Genomic DNA, 20,887 nt, shown 5'->3' with positions numbered 1-20,887 from the left:
GTTCAGATATCCTGTCTTTCAAGGCCCTTATTGTACTTCCAACATATTTTTTGCCACATTGGCATTCAATGATGTAAACAACATACTTTGTAGTGCAATTGATGTTCACTCTGATATCATATATTTCTTCGGAAGGGCCCTTGAAGTGCTTAGTTTTGTGTTTGGCCCACTTACACATGGTGCAAAAGCCACATTTAAAAAAACCATTGCTGTGTTGGGTTAACCAGTTAGGAGCCATGTCAATGCGAGGGACCGTAGGACTCAGCCTATTCCTTAATGTTCTCCCTTTGCGAAAAGTGATCTGAGGGGTTATTGGGATCATTTCTTTTATTGTCGTGTCATCTTTTAGCAGACACCAGTGTTTGGTCATACTATTCCAGATCCGATAGTGAAGTGCGTTGAATTCCGTGACCATTCTCACTGTTTTATCAGTCGATTTCTGGTTGTCTTTAGTTTTCAAAGTATCCGGTCTCTTCATTTTGTTCAATTTCCTTTTTGCTTCGGTAAGGATCCTCTTTGGGTAACCACATTTCTCAAATCTCATATTCATATCTTCCAATGTGGTATTGAGTTCATCATCTTCACTGCAATTGCGTCTTGCACGGATGAATTCTCCAAACGGTATCGATCTGATCTGATGGAAAGGATGAAAGCTATCTGCTCGTAGAATAGCGTTACAGGATGTAGGTTTCCTGTGAAGCTTACTTTGCAGAGTGTTCCCTTTCACATAGAATTCTAGGTCTAGAAATTCTATTTGAGACTTACTGTGTTTCATAGTAAAGCTCAATTCACACATGTTGGAGTTGAGATGGTTGAAAAAGCTCTGTAGTAGTTCATCTGTACCAGTCCATAGCAAAATGCAGTCATCTATATACCGACCCCAAAAAGGAATGGAGTCAGTATATAGGCTGCCCTTTGTACCCCAAATGTGATCTGCTTCAAACGCACCCATGAACAGGTTGGCGAATGACGGTGAAAATTTAGAGCCCATGGCTACTCCTCGTTTTTGCTGATACCATTGCTTGTGAAAAATGAAAAAATTGTTGTTCAAAATTAAGTTCATCATCGAAATGAGCATCTGTGTGTGTGCCCAAAGAGATGCCGGCCGGTATGACAGAACATGGGTAATTGCTGCTATGCCCAAGCTCGGATTGATGCTGGTATATAGAGCGATGACATCCATGGTGACTAAGGTGGTACCTGGTTGCCATTCCAAATCTCCCAAAAGGCTAAGAATGTGTTTGGAATCCTGTATATAGGATGGTAGATTTCTAACCAGTGGACCCAGGAACACATCCACATATTCTGCCAATCTTTCAGTAGGACCCCCGATTCCAGATACTATCGGTCTACCTGGTGGGAAAGGGAGATCCATATGGATTTTTGGAAGGGTGTAGAGCCATGGGTATGTAGGTTTGAATACTTTAAGATACAAGTATTCGTCTTCGTTCAGGAGACCCTCTTCTTTCCATTTAAGTAGATGGTCATTGATATTGGTTGTCAGTGTACCCATTGGGTTTTGTGCAATTGGTTTGTAGCAAGATTGGTCTGCTAATTGATTCAGTATTTATTTATATCTCCCTTTTCTCAGCTCTTTTTCATTTACATTCCCCTTTTTTGCAGACACTCAACAGAGTCTGCACACTGACCGGCCATCTCCCCTAAACTCGATATAACAACAGGATTGAGGACTTGACATCCGGGTGTAATTTTATCGAGTCCAATAGATGAATCAATAAAGGTAGGACATCTACCTATTAGATTAGTTGTCTCATACAAGAGGGATTTAAGGGTTCTCTAAAAACAAGTGCACGACTATTCAGAGTTCAAAAATAAAATATTTGTCCGTTAAAAAAAAAAAGAAAATGAACTAATCATGTATGATAAATATGCACAAATGTCTGACACATAAAAGTGTGCAACTCATACTGCCATTCCTTTCTTTGTTCTTAAAAAATACCACTTGTAAGTCACTCGGGGTCTCGTTACATAAAGAGTATTACACTTTTTCACCTTGCCACTTCACTGTTCAATCCGGCCAGTGTTCTCGGTCCATGTACACTTTTAACCCATTCCTTATCCACATATGTCACTTAGTTAGTGATTTCTCACTACACAGAGTCACTTAAATGGCATGCTTTTTGTCACTTGGGTTGACACTATCAAGTCACTACCTAAATCTGTTCGGTAACAGAACATGTTCCCAAAAATGTATCTTTGTTTTTATCCAGCCCTGAAGATTCGCAGTTTGTTCCCTGCGATGAAACACGTGTTGGCTTTTGCTATGGAACAATAAAGAGAAGTGACTACACCAAGAAAAGACTGTCTATCCACCTATATATCTCGATTCATATGTACTCATTCTCGGAGAGTTACTTAATGTTTAGAGTTGTCCTGATACCTTCATTACTTTTCTAAAGAACAAACTTATACCATTATTATTTACTCATTGACTGTGTATAGTGCAGGGGCATAGTTGTTTTTTCCACATCTGATCCTACTGATCTGGTCCTATTCTCCGATAATTTGGGAATATCCATTTTAAAAAAATACTCCTGAATCTTTTCCTCTGCCACCAAATATTCAGTAGAGTAGAATCGAGGAAAGTGGTCCAGGAATATCTGGGGAATCTTGTTGCTATCAACCACATCCAGACCTGTCAGGGGATCAAGCACTTTTGATATTATGGCCGCTTCTTGTTTTTATTCTAGTTGAGTTAGCCAAGAATTTACCCATTAACTGGCTTTCCTCATAAACCCTTAGTTGGAACATTTTTGAACTACAAATCTCCTCTAAAACAAAAAAATCTCTCAGTGCTACTCTTGCCCGTTCTAGATGATTGGGAAGCAGCTGAAGTTGGAGATCAAATTCCTTTTCCACTTTTAATTGTAGTTCGGCTATTTTTAACCTCCTGGTATTTGCTTGAGTGGCTGTAAAGGCAATTATTTGACCGCGGGCAGCCGCTTTGAACCCACCCCAAACTGCAATGGGTTCTGCTGAGTATTAATTGATATCAAAATGATCAGATATCCACTTTCTGAATTCTTTCACCCAGTCCTGATCCTGCAGAAGGAGTGGGTCCAGCTGCCACCTGGGCCGTTCCCTACATTTTCTTTTTTATAGTTTTATATAGCCGCACTTGACCCCAATGGGGTATCAGAGCGCTTTACATAGCACCAGTTATGTTACATGAGGACACACATTCATGTTGGTTAGGCACGGGGAGATTACGTGATTTGCCCAGAATCACAGGATGTTCAGCGTCATTGCAGAGACTCAAACACAGTTCCCCAGATTTGTTATTTCCTACCCAACATACGCGTGATCTGAAAAGGGATTACACCCAATATCTACTTTAAGAGCTTGGAGAGATCTAGACATAAAAAAAAAATCAATCCGTGACGCTGTTCGAAAGCGATGCGAGTAACAAGTTTAATATTCTTTATCGGGATTCATTTCCCGCCATGGATCTAGCAATTGATATTCTGTTCTAATGGCTTCCACTATCTTTTTGGTATTGGGTTTCAATTGTCTTTTATTTTTATGAGAAGTGTCCTTTCTCAGGTCCTGTATAAAGCTAAAATCCCCACCAAAAATAAACTGTTCAGGGGCCCCTAACATAAGTTCTTTTATCTCGATCAATGCTGAGATATCATCTAACACAGAACCGTAGTAGTTTATAAAATTAAACATTTACCCTTGCAGCCTTACTACCACCCAAATCCATCTGCCATGTATGTCCCTATATATTTGTAAAAATTCCCAGGAGAGAAATAGATAGCAACTCCTTTCATGGCAAGACCTGCAGATGCATAAAAGACATTAGAGAAAACCCTAGGAACAAATAATTTAGGAGAATTTGATTTTAAATGTGTCTTTCGAAAAAAACAGGACTTGGGAGTTAAAAAGTGTCAACAATCTTCTCAAAGCACCATATGTCTTTTTGTTCAGGATTCCATTTACATTCACAGATAGGATCTTACATTTACTGGTTTTCATTCTTAAATTCTTCTAACAACTTTTTCAATTCTATATTCTCAGTATCCTCTGCTCTTACTCTTTTTTCTCATTTTACATCTGCTTACTCCCCCTACACCCTTCCCCATCCAAAAAGAAGAATGTGGAAAAACCCCTGCAGCCCACGCTATCCACACTACACCCCTCAAATCTACCTTCCCAGGTGTCATGACTTTACACCCTGGGGGGCCCCGCCACAGTGATCCTACCCCTACCCCCCCCCCACAAATCCAAAATGTTAAAATGTACGAAATATGTTTAGAGCTTATTTTGAAGGTATACACCCAAATTATAATCCAATTAACCAATTATCAAAACAAAACTTTGAACACTGAAAAAGAAGGAAACTCCAGCTTGTGGATTGCTGCAAAGCTCCACGCCTCTGTGTAGCCTCAGGTGAACTGCCCTGCCCCCCCATAATGGCGGACTGACCTCGATGTTGGCGGGCAACAGACCCAGAGTTCCTGGTCCTGCAGGGGGTCTTGCTGCGGGACAGATTGCTGGCTACAGTCGTGTAGCGGTGCCATGGGCCACTATGGGCTGAGCTGCTCTCTTCCTCTCTACGGTGTCTTCTCGAGTCTGGCGGCGTGTGACGGGAGAGGAGGGGAGAAGCTGCGGCGGCCGCTGTTGGCGGGAGATGCTTCCGCAGGTGAAATGAGGAGATGAAGAGGGCCGGCAGCTTAAAGGCGGCAGCTCAATGGTGAAAACCACAGGAAAAGTGCTGGCTTTCAGTGAAACTCAAACAGCAACGGATAGCCTGACTAATGGTGAATAGTTGTCCATATAGTAAGTTTTAATTATTGATAAGGTCACTGCCACTCACTCATGTAGCAAGACTTACATTCATAAATAGGATCGAAGAAAGATGCAATTTCACCAACGTCAACAGGTTTATGGCCACCTGAAATGTATATTATGAGAGAGTTGTTATATATGAACACATAACACATTATGCAGCACTTTGATGTTAAAGAGGAATACAAAATAGTCTAAATAATGACGTTGAACTATATTAACACTTTACACATTAATTTGAATTTCACAGCTCCGTACGATTGGTATGTTAAGTATGTTTCTCATAGAGAGCTTCTATCATTTATTTCAATTTCTGAAAGTCATAACTCCCTGCTATGATATCACAACAGTTGATAACAAAACTGGTTATCAGCTGTTGTGATGTCGTAAAAGCCTTCCAGGCCAGTTGACAGGGATCTCTGAGAGCCTTGTCAGAGCGGCTCTGCTTGTCTGCTTTGAATGGAAGCAAAAGCACAGCAGTGGGAGGGGGAAGAAAGGCAGGAAGGGTAGTAGGTTTTGGTTAATGATTGGTAATTTTCCTTTGGAAATTCTGTGGGCGTTGCAAGTGGGCTTAACATTGATTGTCTATCTGCAAGTAGTCAGTGGAGTGCTTGGAGGACTGGTGTCAAGTGTTGTCAGGGGTGAAAGCAGATGAGTTGTCTAGATGCATCCTTTTGTATTTGGTATATAAATCTCTTCTGCAAATGAGGGATTAAAGTGTACCGGGTACACTCTGATTTTAGCTGTTTTGCTATCCTTGGTATTGGAAGATGTTTTGCTGTGTTTTCATTGTGTAGAAGGTGTTTTTGTAACTCCATCTTTATGGGTATCAGGGATAGATCTGCATCGACAGTTTTCCCAACATTTCTCAGCTTTTTTGACAGAGCAGGAGGGCTATCAATTTCCTTTTGTGATGCTTCAGGCTCACCAGAATTCCCTGGGGAATGGGAACATTTCTAAAGCCAAAGTTAAATGTTAGCTCAACTTTTGAAGGGCAGGGTCCTAAAGAAACAAGTCAAATAGTCACTATCTCTGATTGTACCGAGTACTTTTATTAATTTAACTGGATTTTTATAGCATCCACTCACAAATGAAACATACAGTGGTATGAGGTACCTCACAATGTGTCTGCTGCTTTGTGCATTTCTCTTTTTTATTTAGCTGTTTGGGCATAATATTTTTATGGTATTTCGATAAGCCAAATGTTAAGTAAGACTCAGGAGGATATATCTTCAAGAAAGCTTTATTCCAAATGTAAGCAGGCAGGTATAAGAGCACAACTGGTCAGCTGGCTTTCTCCTCTCTAACTGCCCCTACAACCTCCACAGGTTTCATGATCCATGTACTATGGAACGCAAAGTCAGCAGAGAGTTCGGTATAGCACACTATTAATAAAAGCAAGTATAATATAACACCCCCCCCTTTTTTTATACAATAAAAAAAAACAATAAACCTACTACATTCAAAAACAAAGGATGAAATGTAAGAAAATATGTATGAATATCATCAAATACAATAAAAGGAATGCAATTGTAAAGTTACAATGGAAACGTTTTTTGAAATATAATCTTTTAACCAAACGGGGGGTCTTTTTTCTCGCTTGGACTGACTGGAATCCATAGTCCGTTTTTCTTGATTTGATACAGACGAACTTCCAATATCAGCTTCCAGACTATGTGATCCTAGATCTTGTGTTTCATTTGAAGTGTTATCATCAATTTTGGAAAATCACTTAGCACCCTCTAATAAAGCTAACATTTCATTAATTTTTGGTAACGGAAATTGATCAACTACAATGTTCTTGTTTAAGTGGTGTGAGTCCACACACAGGCTCTTTTTTCCATTACTGCGTTTGACTCCTACTAAGGGAGAAACCCATGCTGAAGCTTCAACAGGCTCGATAATATCAGAGGAAACCAGCCTATCATTCCTTAAAGCAATAAGGACACTTCTGACTTTATGAATTTTGGGTATTGCGTTAACCTTAAGAATTATTTTGTTTTCAAAACCCTTTAACTTGCCTATATTATTTTGAAAAACAGAAGGGATTTTTAAAAAAGTTTTTCACCAACTTTTTTGCCCTCATCCATTACCAAAATTTGTTCTGCAGAGTTCGGGTCCAGAATAATAAGTAAACTTTTTTGATCTTTTCTTCCCAGAACAGATGGACCTTTTCTTGAAATGTACAATTTGCCATAGGAATGATGAGTCTTCAACTCAAATTTGAACCAGCGGTAACCAATTATATAGTTTCTTTCTCCACCATAACCTACTGGTTCAATATCAGAGGAAAATAATTTGTAACTCACTTTACTTATAAAGTGCTTTTTCCAAACATCCTCATTTACTATAGAATAAGGGGAGCCGGGATCTGTAAAACTTTAACACGCACACCACCTATGTGAATCCAACGTTCAGGTTTGTTTTCAATAATTAAACATCCATTTCTGATATTCAGAAGTCGTTTCTTTTTTACAGCTACAGAAAATTCTGAAACTTGCTCATCACTACTGCTTATTTCACTATCAGAGTCAATCTCTTCTTGAACACCTTTAAAAGATTTTGTTCTTCTCCTGCATACTTTAGTGTAATGTCCATAGATACCACATGCACTGCATTTAACCTTTCTTGCGGGACAAGATTTAGCAAAAGCCAAATGCTCAAGGCTTCCACATCTATAACATTTAGGTCCTTCACTGTTCAATCTATACTTACTCCAATTTTCAGATTTTGACTTACACCTAAACCTTTAGTGTTTGTTCTTATTTTAGCTACAGTCGCTTTAACAACAGCTTCAGCTTTCCAAGCATTAGCACACCTACTAGTTTCAGCTTTGCAGACAATAGCAAGAATATCATCCAGACGGGCATCCCCATTTACCCATAGACGTTCCTGAATAGCAGGATTATAAGCATGCATAACGACTTGGTCATGAAGCAAAACTTCCAATAACCCACCAAATACACAATCAGTAGCCAATTTCTTTAACTCACTCACATAATCATCAATAGATTCTGTCTTCAGTTGTTTCCTTTGAAAAAAATTGTAGCATGTAATACCAATGCGCTCTTTGGTGGCGGTCAAATACTTGTCAAGATTGGCCATAGCTACCGGTTTGAATGTAAGACATTGTTCTGCATTCTGTCCATCAACTGTGTTTTTTGCAGTTTTCACCCTGAGTGGGCTGGGTATGCTCAGACGTGAGTCCCAGGCTCTCCACATCACTGGAGTCAAGCTATCCAGGCTGAAGAAGGCTGATAGCCAGAAACCGGTCCTTGGATGCTTGATTCCGGTCTAGGAAAGACATGGCTTGGTAGTTCGGGCTGGACTGTTCCCATGAGGCACAGGGTCAAGGCTGATTAGCATGTAGCCATTGTCTGACCTAGGGTGGTGTGGAGTGCAAAAAATGTATGGATTTAGGCCCAGATCTCTGTACTGGGGTGATTGTAAGACATTGTTCTGCATTCTGTCCATCAACTGTGTTTTTTGCAATTTTTATGTAAATGTGAAACATAAAGAATGAAAATGAACTGTATTAAAAGGATTGTGTAGTAGAAATCCAAGCGTTGATGATTACTTCCTTTTACTTTGAAGTACCAATTAGATGGTCAAAATACGTTTTTCCTTAAAAAACAATCAATATCGGTATTCCCAATTTAAAGTGGCCGCTGTGCGTGACGTTGTGATGCACTACATTCCATTTCTGGGAATGTGTGACGCGTACGCAGAATACTCTGAGAATTATGAGTGGCTTGAGGGACCAGACATAATCCGATCGCGAGCAGCGACAACGATGCGTTTTGCTAGGCAGCTTCCATTTGAATTTAGGGAGTTCCAAGGTTATACGGTAAGGCCTAAAATGAAGTAAGCAAGAATCAAAATTAAATAAAGCTTAATTATCTGATGAGCTGCTCACCGGTGAAGCCACATTGTTGTTTTCCGTGTCGATTCATCAGCTCAGTATAAATGAGCTATTGCACAGTATGTATCACTCTGCCGTCACATCAACTCTGCCTGTGTCTTGGGGGATGTGGCTTGGCCAGTTGCAAAATGGCCGCACTCTAAATGGGCTCTGCCATCCAAGCCAATAGTCCTACATCATACGGTGGACTACTTAGGCGCTGCCCTCTAGCACTGGGCTATTCCGACTCGTCTCACCTTGGGGTGTCCCACTCTGTCTTTCTGGGTCTCCACCTGTGCTGGCCCACTGAGGATTGCTGCTGGCCAATCTGCAGGCCATCTTGCCGGCGTGCGGACGGCACTGGGCCTCGGTTGTGGCAGTTTCACTGACCCGCCGACCTGCTTCAGCGAACTGCTATGGACCAAACCATTTCACCGGAGCTGCAGTGCCACCTCACTCCGTCGGACCCGGTGAGTCGCTCTCGGTACGGGTGCCTGCGGCAGGGCAGGAGGTGCGTGCATCGTACCGCCAGGACCAGCCCGTCTTCCCAAGCTAGCACCTTCTTCCTCCTTCTGGCACCCGCTGCCTCAACCTGTTGGCTCTGGGCCCAGGATGCGGGTGGCGTGCCCCCAACGACAGGTTTGGGCAACCCCCCACCCGGCTTGGCTCCACGGTGGGTGACCGGGGCTGACATTCCGTTCACCTGCTCAGCCCCCACCCATACCTTGTGACCTGCATGCCCGCCTCCCAGGCCACCTGACTTTGCTAACCGCTGAGACAGGGATCTCTCCTTTCCTGCTGTCTATCACCTTCACTACTGAGGTTCCACTCATTCAGAGGTGGCCTGGTGCATTGCCCCCTGCCTGGGACCAGGGGCTCACTCACAAGTGCGCCTCATCCTCCCAGGACTACCATCTTCGGCTTAGCCAGTTTACTCTCCCCAGGAACTCGCAGAAGCACATTACTCCTGCTCCCATTTGGTCCTCCCTTGTGGATTTGTGCTGCCTGCTCCTTCCCCACTGGGCTTTCACGCATGTACTGAGCTTTGTTCCCCATTGCGAGCTCGGTTGTTTGCGCCATATCTCGCCCACTCTGGTCTACCCCCTGTGCACCTCCATTGGCGCCATCCCTCAATCCCTACCTCTCCTGTCCACCTCAGCCTCCCCACAAGCTGCTTCTCTGTTCCTTACCGCCTGGTCAGCAGGGTGCGCCAGTGCCAGATCATGGGGAACACTGATCCTAAGCAACCTAAGCTGGCGTTCGATCAGCGTAAATCGTCGCGGCAGGAGGGGACGGTCTCAGATACTGGCAATCCCACTACCCAGCCGACAATGTATCCGCCCATGAGGATGATCTCAAAGCCATCATGCTGGATGTGAAATCTACAGTCACGAGCATGGCCTCCCAGCTTGACCAGCTCTCCGCCCGTCTGGACACTGTTAAATTTCAGGTGGATTCTCATGATGTGCGACTCACTCAGGTCAAAACGAGGGTGTCTGACGGAAAGGATGCTGCCACCCAGGATCACCACACACTCCAGCAGATGGACAAGGTTTTGGAGCTTATCAAAAATAAGAATGTGGTTTTGGATCCGCATTCCCACAGAAGCAATTTCCATATCATGGGCGTGCCCGAATCCTCCAACATTGCCAAGATGGAAGACTTTGTTGAACATTTGCTCCATGAGCTCTTCAGGGAGGTTCTGTCCCCAGTGATCATTGTTGAGCAAGCCCATCGCTCTCTGAGACCCTGGCCTGCTCCTGGTCTTTCTGCTAGACCTATCATCGCCAAACTCTTGCATTTCTGCAACCGGGATGCAATCCTCCGAGCTGCCAAGGAAAAGAGGGAAATTCATCATCAGGGGAACTTACTTTCCTTCAACCCTGATTATACAATGGCAGTTTAAGCTGTCCACCGCAAATGTTTCCCTGCTAAAGGACAACTGCAAAAACACGATGTTTCTTACTCTTTGGCATAGCCGGCCAAGCTACTCGTCAGACACGGTTTGCACGTCCACACTTTTCTGGAACCGGATGCAGCTATGGCCTATGACAAAAAACTGGACAAATCATAGCGCTCCACTCCCTCCAACTCCCAAGTGGCTGCATCCAGCAACCTCAGTGACAATGACTGATAACAACCCTCACTCCTATATTCTGAACTCCTATGCTGCTGGTTACCAGCTGGCATGTCCTGGTCCCTGGCATTGTACTTGTTTATTTGCTCACCTGGTTGGTCCAGGGTATTGAGGGGTTATATTGTCTCCCAATCCTCCTCCCATGTAGTTCGACTTCACATATGGCTTGGCCACCCTGTCGTAGTTGCAGGGGCGTACGCTGCACCGAGCCATGACTCTAGGGGATGAGTCCCCTTTGTTCTCTCTTTGCTTTTTCCCTTCCCAGTTGGGAGCTCCCTGGATGGGTAGGGTTGGTCTCGCAACCTGATTGGGGGGTTTGTGTGGGTGGTGGTGGGGGGGTTCTCTGGGTGCTGTTAACTCTCCTTCGAGGCCTGTTGTTGTTATTTTTGTTTTTCATCTCTCACCTATTTTGTTCCGTGCTGTCTGATATATTGCTCTTTGCACTGCACACCACCTCTTCCACTTCTCAAGTTCCTCTGTTGCACATGGCCCTATCCGGCATTCTCCTTCCTTGGCACAGCTCTATGATGGCAACTACACTCTGGACTTGGAACGTCCTTGGCCTTTATGATTATCGAAAGGCCTCCTCGTACATGTGCACCTCATTGGCCACAAAGTCGACATCTGTTTCCTCCAGGAAACTCATCTGCTCCCCGCAACTGCTTCAAGACTCCACTCCCGACACTGTGATGAAATCCACTCCTCCTTCTATTCTAGCTACTCACGCGGGGTGTCTATCCTTTTACGTAGAGGGATCCCCTGGCGTACCACCAAGGCAATTACCGATCCAGTGGGACGCTTTGTTATCCTACTTGGTACCCTTTTAGCCCAGCCCTTGCTCCTGGCTGCGATTTATGGCCTTAATTTTTATGGTCCTGACTTCCTCGCACAGGTGCGGAGACCCATTGTTTCCCTGGGCCTGCTGCATTGCTGTGGGGGGCAAATTTGACATTAGTCCCTCAGCCGTGCTGAACCGCTCTGGGCCCCACACTTTTCACCCATGCTCCACTTCCCTTCTGCGCTTCTTCCTGGCCGACAACTCTCTGATAGATGGTTGACACCACACTCACCCGGACGTGCCCAAGGGCACTTGCCTTACAGGCACCTCTGACTGCTGGTACCGTGTGGATCTTTGGATCACCACGTAAGTCTCTGTCTGCTCCCCCTGCACGCCACAAGGCAGATGTTCACCTGGCATCTGCCCCCAACGCGCTTCATGACTCTGTGTTCTGCGCTGAAATCCAACTGTAATAGAGAACTATTTTGAACCTAATGCTGGCTCGGTGGACTCCCCCTCCACACTTTGGGAGGGCTTCAATGTGGTGGTCAGGGGCAAATGCATTTCTAAGCAGTCGGGTGTCCTGTGTTCTATCCGTGGCACTCTTGAGCACCTGGAGGGAGAGATAAAGGCCCTTGATTCTCCGCATTCGGTCAGCCCACACCCCAACACCCTTGCACAGCTCCGAGGTAAACTCTCTGAACTCGAACAAGGAGCTGACAAGGATCTCTCATTTCTGGGCAGGGAGGTGAGGGCATTTCACTAGAGCGAGGGCGACCTTCCCGGTAAGACTCTAGCCAATCTTCTTCAACGACCTCATGCTGCCTCCTACATCACAGCACTGCAGGACGGGGGTCCGGAAGGCACAACCCCTCCCACTGAGGTTCTTTCACGTGTCACCACCTTCTACGTTCAACTCTATACCACCGGGCCTGCTCCCTCACATGACCTCCTAGACCAGAACTTTGACACTCTTGAGCTCCTCTGGCTGAGTAATGGTCATCGGAAATACATCGATGAACCCTTCTCCAAGGAAGAGATCCTAGCAGCCATCAAAAGTCTGCCTGGGGATAAAGTGCTCTGATTGTCTACCTGCTTCTTTCTATAAAACATTTGCACCCATCCTCATCCTACATCTCGCCGCCATGTATAATGACTCCTTCGAATCAGGTAATTTCCCCTTCTAACTTTGCGAGGTCCTGTTGACGCTGCTTTTAAAATCAGGCAAACCCCCTGACTTCTTGGACTCATATCACCCCCTATTATCACTTATTATTACCAACAATAAGATCTTAGCTAAGCTTCTGGCCTCCTGTCTTCTGTCCCTCATGTCCATGATTATTTGCCCGGATCAGTCCGGATTTATCCCCGGGCGCGCAACTTCACATAACCTCTGCACGATCTTTGCTGTACTCCATCAGATCAACCCCGCTCTCCCGACCGTGGTGGCTCTTTTAAATGCCACCAAGGCATTTGATACTCTTGAATGTCCCTTCATTTATTATCTCCTACCCCATCTTGGCTTCAGCCCAGTTTTCCTGCGTAAAATTCTACTCTTCTACGCCCTCCCGGTCGTCCGGCTCTGGATCAATGGTCAGATTTCAGTACTCATCTGAGTCTCGAGGGGCACTAGGCAGGGGTGCCCACTCTCGCCTGTGCTCTATGCTGTGGCCATGGAGCCCCTTGAGGCTAGGCTCAGGCAGCACCACACTCAGAGGGACCTAGGCTTCGTGGCCCGAGCCCTGGTTGTCTCAATGTACGCAAACGACGTTACGCTCTATGTCCGCCATCCGCAGGAGAACCTCGGCCACATGGTCCATGAGGTGGTGCGATTCAGGGCTCTGTCCGGCATTTAAGTCGAGCAAATCTATTCTATTCCCTTTGATGGATGCCACTGTCCCCTTCACACCCGAATACCCTTTTGTGTGGGCATCGGGCCCACCAGGTACCTGGGTGTCTGGCTCAGTCGGAATGTGGATGAACTTTGGAGAGCCAATTTAGGCCGGGCGGTTGACTTGCTGGAGACCAAGATTCCCCTTTGGCGGCACCTACCTATATCCCTGATGGGACGTATTGCCATCGCTAAGATGGTATTGCTCCCAAAATTTCTGTATTTGTTTCTGAATGTGCCCGTCCCTCTCACAGCTCAATTTTTTTGCAATCTTCGTTCCCTCATCATCTCCCTTGTTTGGGCCATCAGTCAGCCCAGAATCGCGTATGACATCCTCACGCTTCCCCTCACATGAGACAGGATGGGTGCCCCGGATTTTAAATCATGTGCTTTCAGTGGCCAGGCCAGCTTCCTCCATTTCTGGCTTCATCTGATCCTGTTCAAGCCTCACGTGGCGGTAGAGGCCAACCTGGCTTCCCCCTTGCCCCAATAGACTGCGATGTTTGCCCCTGTCAAGCCAGCACATGGAGAAATCGACATGGTGGAGAACCTACGCTGGGCTTGGGATGATCTTTGCAAATATTCAGGCTCGCTCTCCGCCAGTGCCATGCCTGTCGCATACCACCGCGTCACTGCACACGGCAGGAAGGGTGAGGCGGGCGGCTGGCATGAGTCTGACCACCCTATCTGACCTCCAACCAAGTGACAATTTTTTTTCTTTACCGAATGGGTCTGGCCCTATGGACACTCTGCTATATTACCAGCTTAGAGCGTCCTTTCGGGATTTGCTTTCCACGTTCCCGCAGCCCCTCCTTCGATGGCTGCCCTCAACCTGACATACACATCTCCATCTCCTCGTAGACTGGTTTCTAGGCTCTATGCCACCACGCTAGCGGCCTCCCCTATCTCTGCTGATCTGGAGCGAGGACTTTGACATTGATCTTTCTCAAGAAGATTGGCTGTACTGCTGTAAGCAGAGTAAATGCCTGTCTCCTAACTACCGCCTGCGCCTTATCCATTTTAAATAGTTACACCGACTGTACCCTTCCCCCACTCAGCTATTCAGAATGGGGCTCGTCCCTAGTGATAGATGTCTTAGGTGCTCATTTCCCATGGCGGACTACTCTCATCTAGCTTGGCTGTGTCCTTTGGTCTCTACATACTGCAACGACATGTACACCATAATTACAGAGATCACCTCTTTGCCTTTTTGCCAGATCCCCTGGCCTGCCTACTCGGTTTAGTTAGACAATGCCCTGATGCCTTCCGCCGTCTCATGGCTATGCTTCTTGTTCTCGCATGCCGTAGAGTTGCTATACAGTGGGGTCAGAAGCCCGCACTCAAGGTGAGTGCGTGGCTCGGGATGCTGCTTGGTGTCAGGTGCTTCTTTCAGAATTTTGGAAACTAACAGCAGTTACCGGTCGGCCACAAAATATATGGGGCCCTCTCATTGCGTACCTCCTCTCCCAGAATGCCTCCCCCTCTGCATCCTCTCCCGTGGTCCCTGCCGGCACCCGCCCGCGGTGCTGCCCTTGCTGGTCCAGAGGTAATCCCCTCCTACCCTGCCTGCTGCTGTACTCTCGCGGCCCTCACACCCCATTATGCCCTGCTTGTTGCCTTTTGCCGCCCTCCCACGCTCTGTCCTCAGCTTTAGTGCCTTACATTCCACGATGTGCCGCCCTTGTATCATTGCCTTCACGCTGTTTATGATCAATTTGATGTTTCCATTTCTTTCTGTCATGTGTAGCAGCACTATGTTTCATATTGTAACCTGATGTGCACGATTTTCAAATAAGGTCTTTGAATATTAAAAAAAAAAACCTCTGCCTGTGTTTTTAATGATGTCCTCCTTCATTGGTCCATTAAAATCCAGCTTGTCGCCATTTGTTAAGTATGACACTGGAGGATAAATTTTCAAGAAAGCTGTATTACAAATGTAAGCAGGCAGGTACAAGAGCACAACTAGTCAGCTGGCTGTCTCCTCTCTAACTGCCCCTCCAACCTCCACAGGCTTCGCGTTCCATGTTCTATGGAACGCAAAGTCAGCAGAGAGTTCAGAATAGCACAGAATTAATAAAAGCAAGTGTAACATAACACCAAATTAAACTAATGTGAATCAATGAATGAACGAAAGACCCAAAGGCTAAAATAGTGAATAACCGAAAATTAACTAAAAATGAGGGTAACTTCGCAGGTCTGTCCTTTTTTTGCCGATCAATTACTTTTTTATGTATTATGTAAAAAAAAATTACGCTATTAAAGGGGCCTGCTCTACCAGTTTCCATGATATATTATGGACATCTACTAACAGATTTGCCTATTCAAGCAAGACAGCGCAGCAGCCGATTTTGCTGGGCTGCATTGTGCAAAACACAGCACAGAGGTATATCCAAAGGGTATCACCTGCTGATATCATGAATGTGAGCTGTCTAAAGTATTATTTATTCTGAAAACATACCCTTCCAGTACAAATTTCTGTATCTAGAAAATGAATAATATATCCCACACAATAGTTGTATGCAGCGTACAGCAGCACACGTACAATACATGTTTTTGAGAAATTAACACATTTCACTTTACTACCAACTGTTGCACTACGGCATCTTGACGCAAAGGTGCTTTTGTATTGGAACAAAGCCCTTTTCTAGCTATGCATTTTACGCTGGACTAGTAAGGGGCTTATTTATGAGAGCCCTGTGTCACTTTTGCACAACTTAAAGTGGTAAATGCATGACACAGGACTCTCATGAAGATTTATGAAGCCACACAAAGCCACCCTGCATAACTCTGAGTGGCCTCATAAATCATGAGTAAGCATCACCTTACTCTGCACCCTGGATGCCTTCCATGGGCATTACAGTGGGTTTTCCTATGCAACACCCAAGGAATTTGACGCTGCCTCAGAATGCCTACGTTGGTGCTAGGCTGCCAAAATGGAGCCAGTCAGACAGAAAGGACAGAAATGCACTGTATTGCTTTAATACAGTGTTTTCCTGACCTTCCACATTGGCATAAGGCAGCACACCAAGGTGCCTTGCTGCGCTGCCTATCACCAAAATGCCATAAATGAGACCCTACATATATTTTCATTCCTTCATGCTGCTTTGCATGACTTTGCACTGGTGCTAAGCTTTAGTAACTGCAGGTCATTCTGTCATCCATTTCAGGCTTTAACAATGAGGAGTAAAACATATTTCTAAAATCCAGCGAACGGTTGCTTATGCTTGTGTTTTACATTAACATCACTAAAGATTTTTTCCTAAATTTCTTAACATATTTCTTTACTTAAGTGTTTTAAAAATCAATGTTGTAAATCCAGCTCTCATAAATTTAAATCTTATGTTTTATTTACCAGCTGAGGCACGATGTATGGAGTACTTTACTGCTCGCATATGTAAAATGGGCAATTAACATGTTTTACCTATAGCATACATTTGTTTTTCATTTTCTGAGCGTTTTATTATTTTCACAGTGTTTGAGTCCACAAACACTGCTGTGTTTAAATTCTGTTGCCTGGTTTTAAAGGTTTTGAGGATGATTTGTTTGTTTCCCTTTTCCAATGCAGAATTTCAATATTCAGTGATTAAATTCGAATCATTTATTTTTTATAGTATTTCACGCCACGCTTCCGTTATAGTAAGCACTGTAAAAACTTCTATAACCCAAATTGTGATATTCAATTTACCAACCTTCAAAAAGGTGAAAGGATTGCTGAGCCTCACAAGGCCTTTTGATCAGCACTAATCTCAGTGGAAAACCTCAAACTCACGGAGTCATGGGCCTTATACCATCTACTCTCTATTAAAGTTACTTGTCGCAGGCAATGAAATCTGTCTACAGAACACATTCTAGAGACACTGATTCTGATCATGCAAAGGCGTATTCTCAGGAAATGCAGAGGGAAGCATTTAGAATTTTACAAGACAGGCATACCACCATAAATTGGTGGTTCTCTCACCCCACCTGACCTATGTTACTCAAACTTATTTGAGGCTGGGGAAATCACTGAGGGTCTCATTTACAATATTTTGCTGTAGGGCAATACTGCAAACCTTCCTTCTGTGCTGCTCTGGGGCAAAATCTATCAGATGCAGCTCATTTCTGTCCTCTCTCCTTGTGCTGGCGCTCAATTGGCTGCCATGCGCCAAGGCATCCTTGCACCATGGTTTAAGGGTGTCTGCGCTGTTGAAGTTATTGTTTTCGGACAGAAGGGATGCCTTCCTGCCAAAAAACACTCAATGGAGGCGGTTTCCTCCTCCTATGTATGTATCACGTATTAAAAGTGAAAAAAACTGGGAAAATCAAAGGTATTCCTCCTTCTTCCGCCTCCCGTACACCTCCCATGGGAAGGTGTAGGATTTTGACGCATTCACAGGTTTACAGAACGTTGTAAATCTGGGAATGTGTCAAATGCCTTGGGTGTTACGTGACAACACTCACTATAACTCCCATGGCATGCATCCCTTTCACATTGTGAGGCAAAACAGCGACTTGCGCTACGTTGCCCCACACTATATCTACAAGGTCATGAAAAGACACACAGGGTGGATTTATGGGGTCTTTTAGATATGGCATTGCAATGTGCGCCACCGGAGCATCATTAAAAGTGCATTCCGGCAGCTCAGAGCCTTATAAATGAGGTCCTGAGTTTTGCATGCTAGAGTCTCAGGTAACTCCATCCTGTGAAACCATTCATAAGCCTAAGAGCATCAAAAGGCCCACAACCTTTTTAGGTATGGCATTCCAGCTGTTTTTTACTTTTCACGACCTTCTTAACAAGCATGACAGTTGGACAACAGAAAGCAAAACAATGACGCCCATGTGCAGATAGAAAATCCCTGTGTAACACAACAACCGATTTATTGGTGCTGCAGAAATGACCCCCTATTCTGGGGACATATTTGTGCAGCACCAAAAAAGTGGGGAGGCCACCATGACGCCATGACTGTCTGGACTATTGTGCCCCCCCCCCCCATTCAGGGGACATATTTCTGCAGCACCAATAATGTGAAGAGGCCACCATGACACCAAGACTGTCGGACTATTGTGTTTTTGGAGAACGTTGTCTTTGTATTCCACACATTATGGTGGTTTTCGAACTTTTTTGTGGGAGTGCCACTACCCTTTACCTTTGTCGTTTTCACTTTCACCTTCCATTTGTCCTTGTTTTCTTTATTGTTCACACTGCACCATAGCAATCTGTAGTCTTTTGTCAGTGCCGATTAGTTTCTCTTCGTCTCTTATGTGTATTTAAAATCCTGGCGCTGCGTCCTTTCGACAACGCGCCAGTTACAGATGGTTTCCACTTACTAGCCGGCTTTGGCTGTTGTAAACGGTGAGTAGTTAGGGTCACTTTCCATATTATGTGCACATTACAATTGTGATTTTGTATCAATAGATTTTTACTGGATCTGTGCATTGCAGATCGAGCGCCTGGCATGACCTTGAGAATCATTTTCTCCTAAATATAAGATCAGCTTTTTGCTGGCAATGCCATTTCAAGGTATTTGTTGATTATGTTTGGGGTCTAGTCTCTTCCACATCACACTAATGGCATGTTCAGTTGAACTTTATACACAAGCGTGTTTCTACCATACTGCAGACACAAGTCGCCACACTTCGTTATGCCGCACGTGGATTATCACTCGATCTTTCCTTCACTGTTGATTGTCCAGGATAGGTTGTGTTTCATCTGGCACTTCTTCATTCTTCTTCGCTCTGTTCTTTTGTGTCTTTCAAATACGGCTCCAGATTTGTTTCTATATGATTTCAGGTTTCTCACATGCCACATTGAATTCTGTACAGTTGGGCTCCTTTGTACATGTTGATCTATCAGATGTCCAACCCACGCTTGAGCCCTCTTTTTCATACTTCTTTTATATGTATGTCATATATATGATTGATTTGGGTATTTGTGTTTGTTGATTCCCTGATGAAGGGCAATTGTAATCCGCAAAATGCATTGGGATCAGCTGTATTGACATACCATCTCATGTTATCATCGAATTTAGTACCTTTTCTCTCACACCGTTTGAAAATTAAACCGACTGATCAAGAGTCAGCATTCTAATTATTATTCCGACTATGGACATTGTCACTGATTTACTATTCATGCTCATTGCAGCATTGCAAGAATTATTGTCACACCATGACAAGCATCTTTCATTTTGTGCTGTTTAAATTGTTCACACTTTCATAGTGATTTATGATAGTACACACAGTGTCTAGGACATATGTGTGAGTTTTCTTTTTCCTGTTCGAATTGGGTGGCTGGGCAGAGCCTCTCTACAGGATGCCTTCTTGAGAAAACTACCTTGAGTAATTATTTTAACGTTTGTTTATCTTTTGATCAAACCGAGTGCATCCCAGCTGATCTTCTGTTTTCATATGTGTACTTTTAGAAAGTTGACATTTTCTTATCCCAACTATTTGGTGCCTGCAGCCTGTTCCCTAGGTCACATTTCTATGTGTAGCAGGCATTTGGTTTTTGTGTATTGGTCTCAGACAGTGAGACAAAGGAGCATAGGTGGTTGCTGGAATGGCCATCTCTGACTTGATGAGGGGGAACTGTCACCTACCACACTTGCACATCACAAAGACTCTGCCTGGGCACATTCACAAAGGGTCTGTCACTAATCTACTATGACTCCAGACAAGTTGGGCAGGGCAGGGAGGCAAGACATTGCAACCACCTCCAGGAACTTCTAAACTTCAACTTCAAAATGGGTACCAGGTATAAATATTGGACCCTCTGAAAATACTCTGCAGAAGGACTACTCTGTTGCCCTGCTGCCCTGCTGCCCTCCTCCCCTGCTGCCTGTGTAAGAAGGACTGGACCTGTATCTTGATCACAGGATCATCAGAGTGATTCAAAGAGTTAGTTGGCTGGCCCCCTGATTAGAGCCTCAGGGACAGAATAGGCCCTAACCATCTTGAACCCAGCACCTGGACTCTAATTGATTTGAGTCTTGCCCTCTAAGTCCTAGACCCTTGGAATTGAGCCTAAATGTGACTTGCTAGCTCCAGTATGGTCCAGTTGGCAGAACCAATGCAGAGTGATGCATCTCCTCACAGCTCCTTTTCGTAACCACGTCTGTTCAGCACATATTTGATGCAGAACATCTCATCACCACGTTCAGTCTCCTTGGAACATCTGCTGCATAACGCTTCCTAGATACAGGTCTTCACATTGCAAACCCCTGGTCGATGGCATGCTCGACAATGATGCAGGTCTCCGCATTGCAGCCCCTAAGCTTCTTCAAAACCATTGGTGCGCAATGCATCTTTGACACAGGACTTCATATCACAAGCAGCCTCAATGACAACACAGGAGCTTGCATTGAAGCCTTTCAGCTCCTTGGAACCGCT

The sequence above is a fragment of the Lissotriton vulgaris genome, chromosome 6 (genome assembly GCF_964263255.1).
Source record: "Lissotriton vulgaris chromosome 6, aLisVul1.2, whole genome shotgun sequence".
In the NCBI taxonomy this organism is placed as follows: Eukaryota; Metazoa; Chordata; class Amphibia; order Caudata; family Salamandridae; genus Lissotriton; species Lissotriton vulgaris.
The sequence above is the reverse complement of the archived record's forward strand: the minus strand, read 5'-3'. Positions refer to the sequence as shown.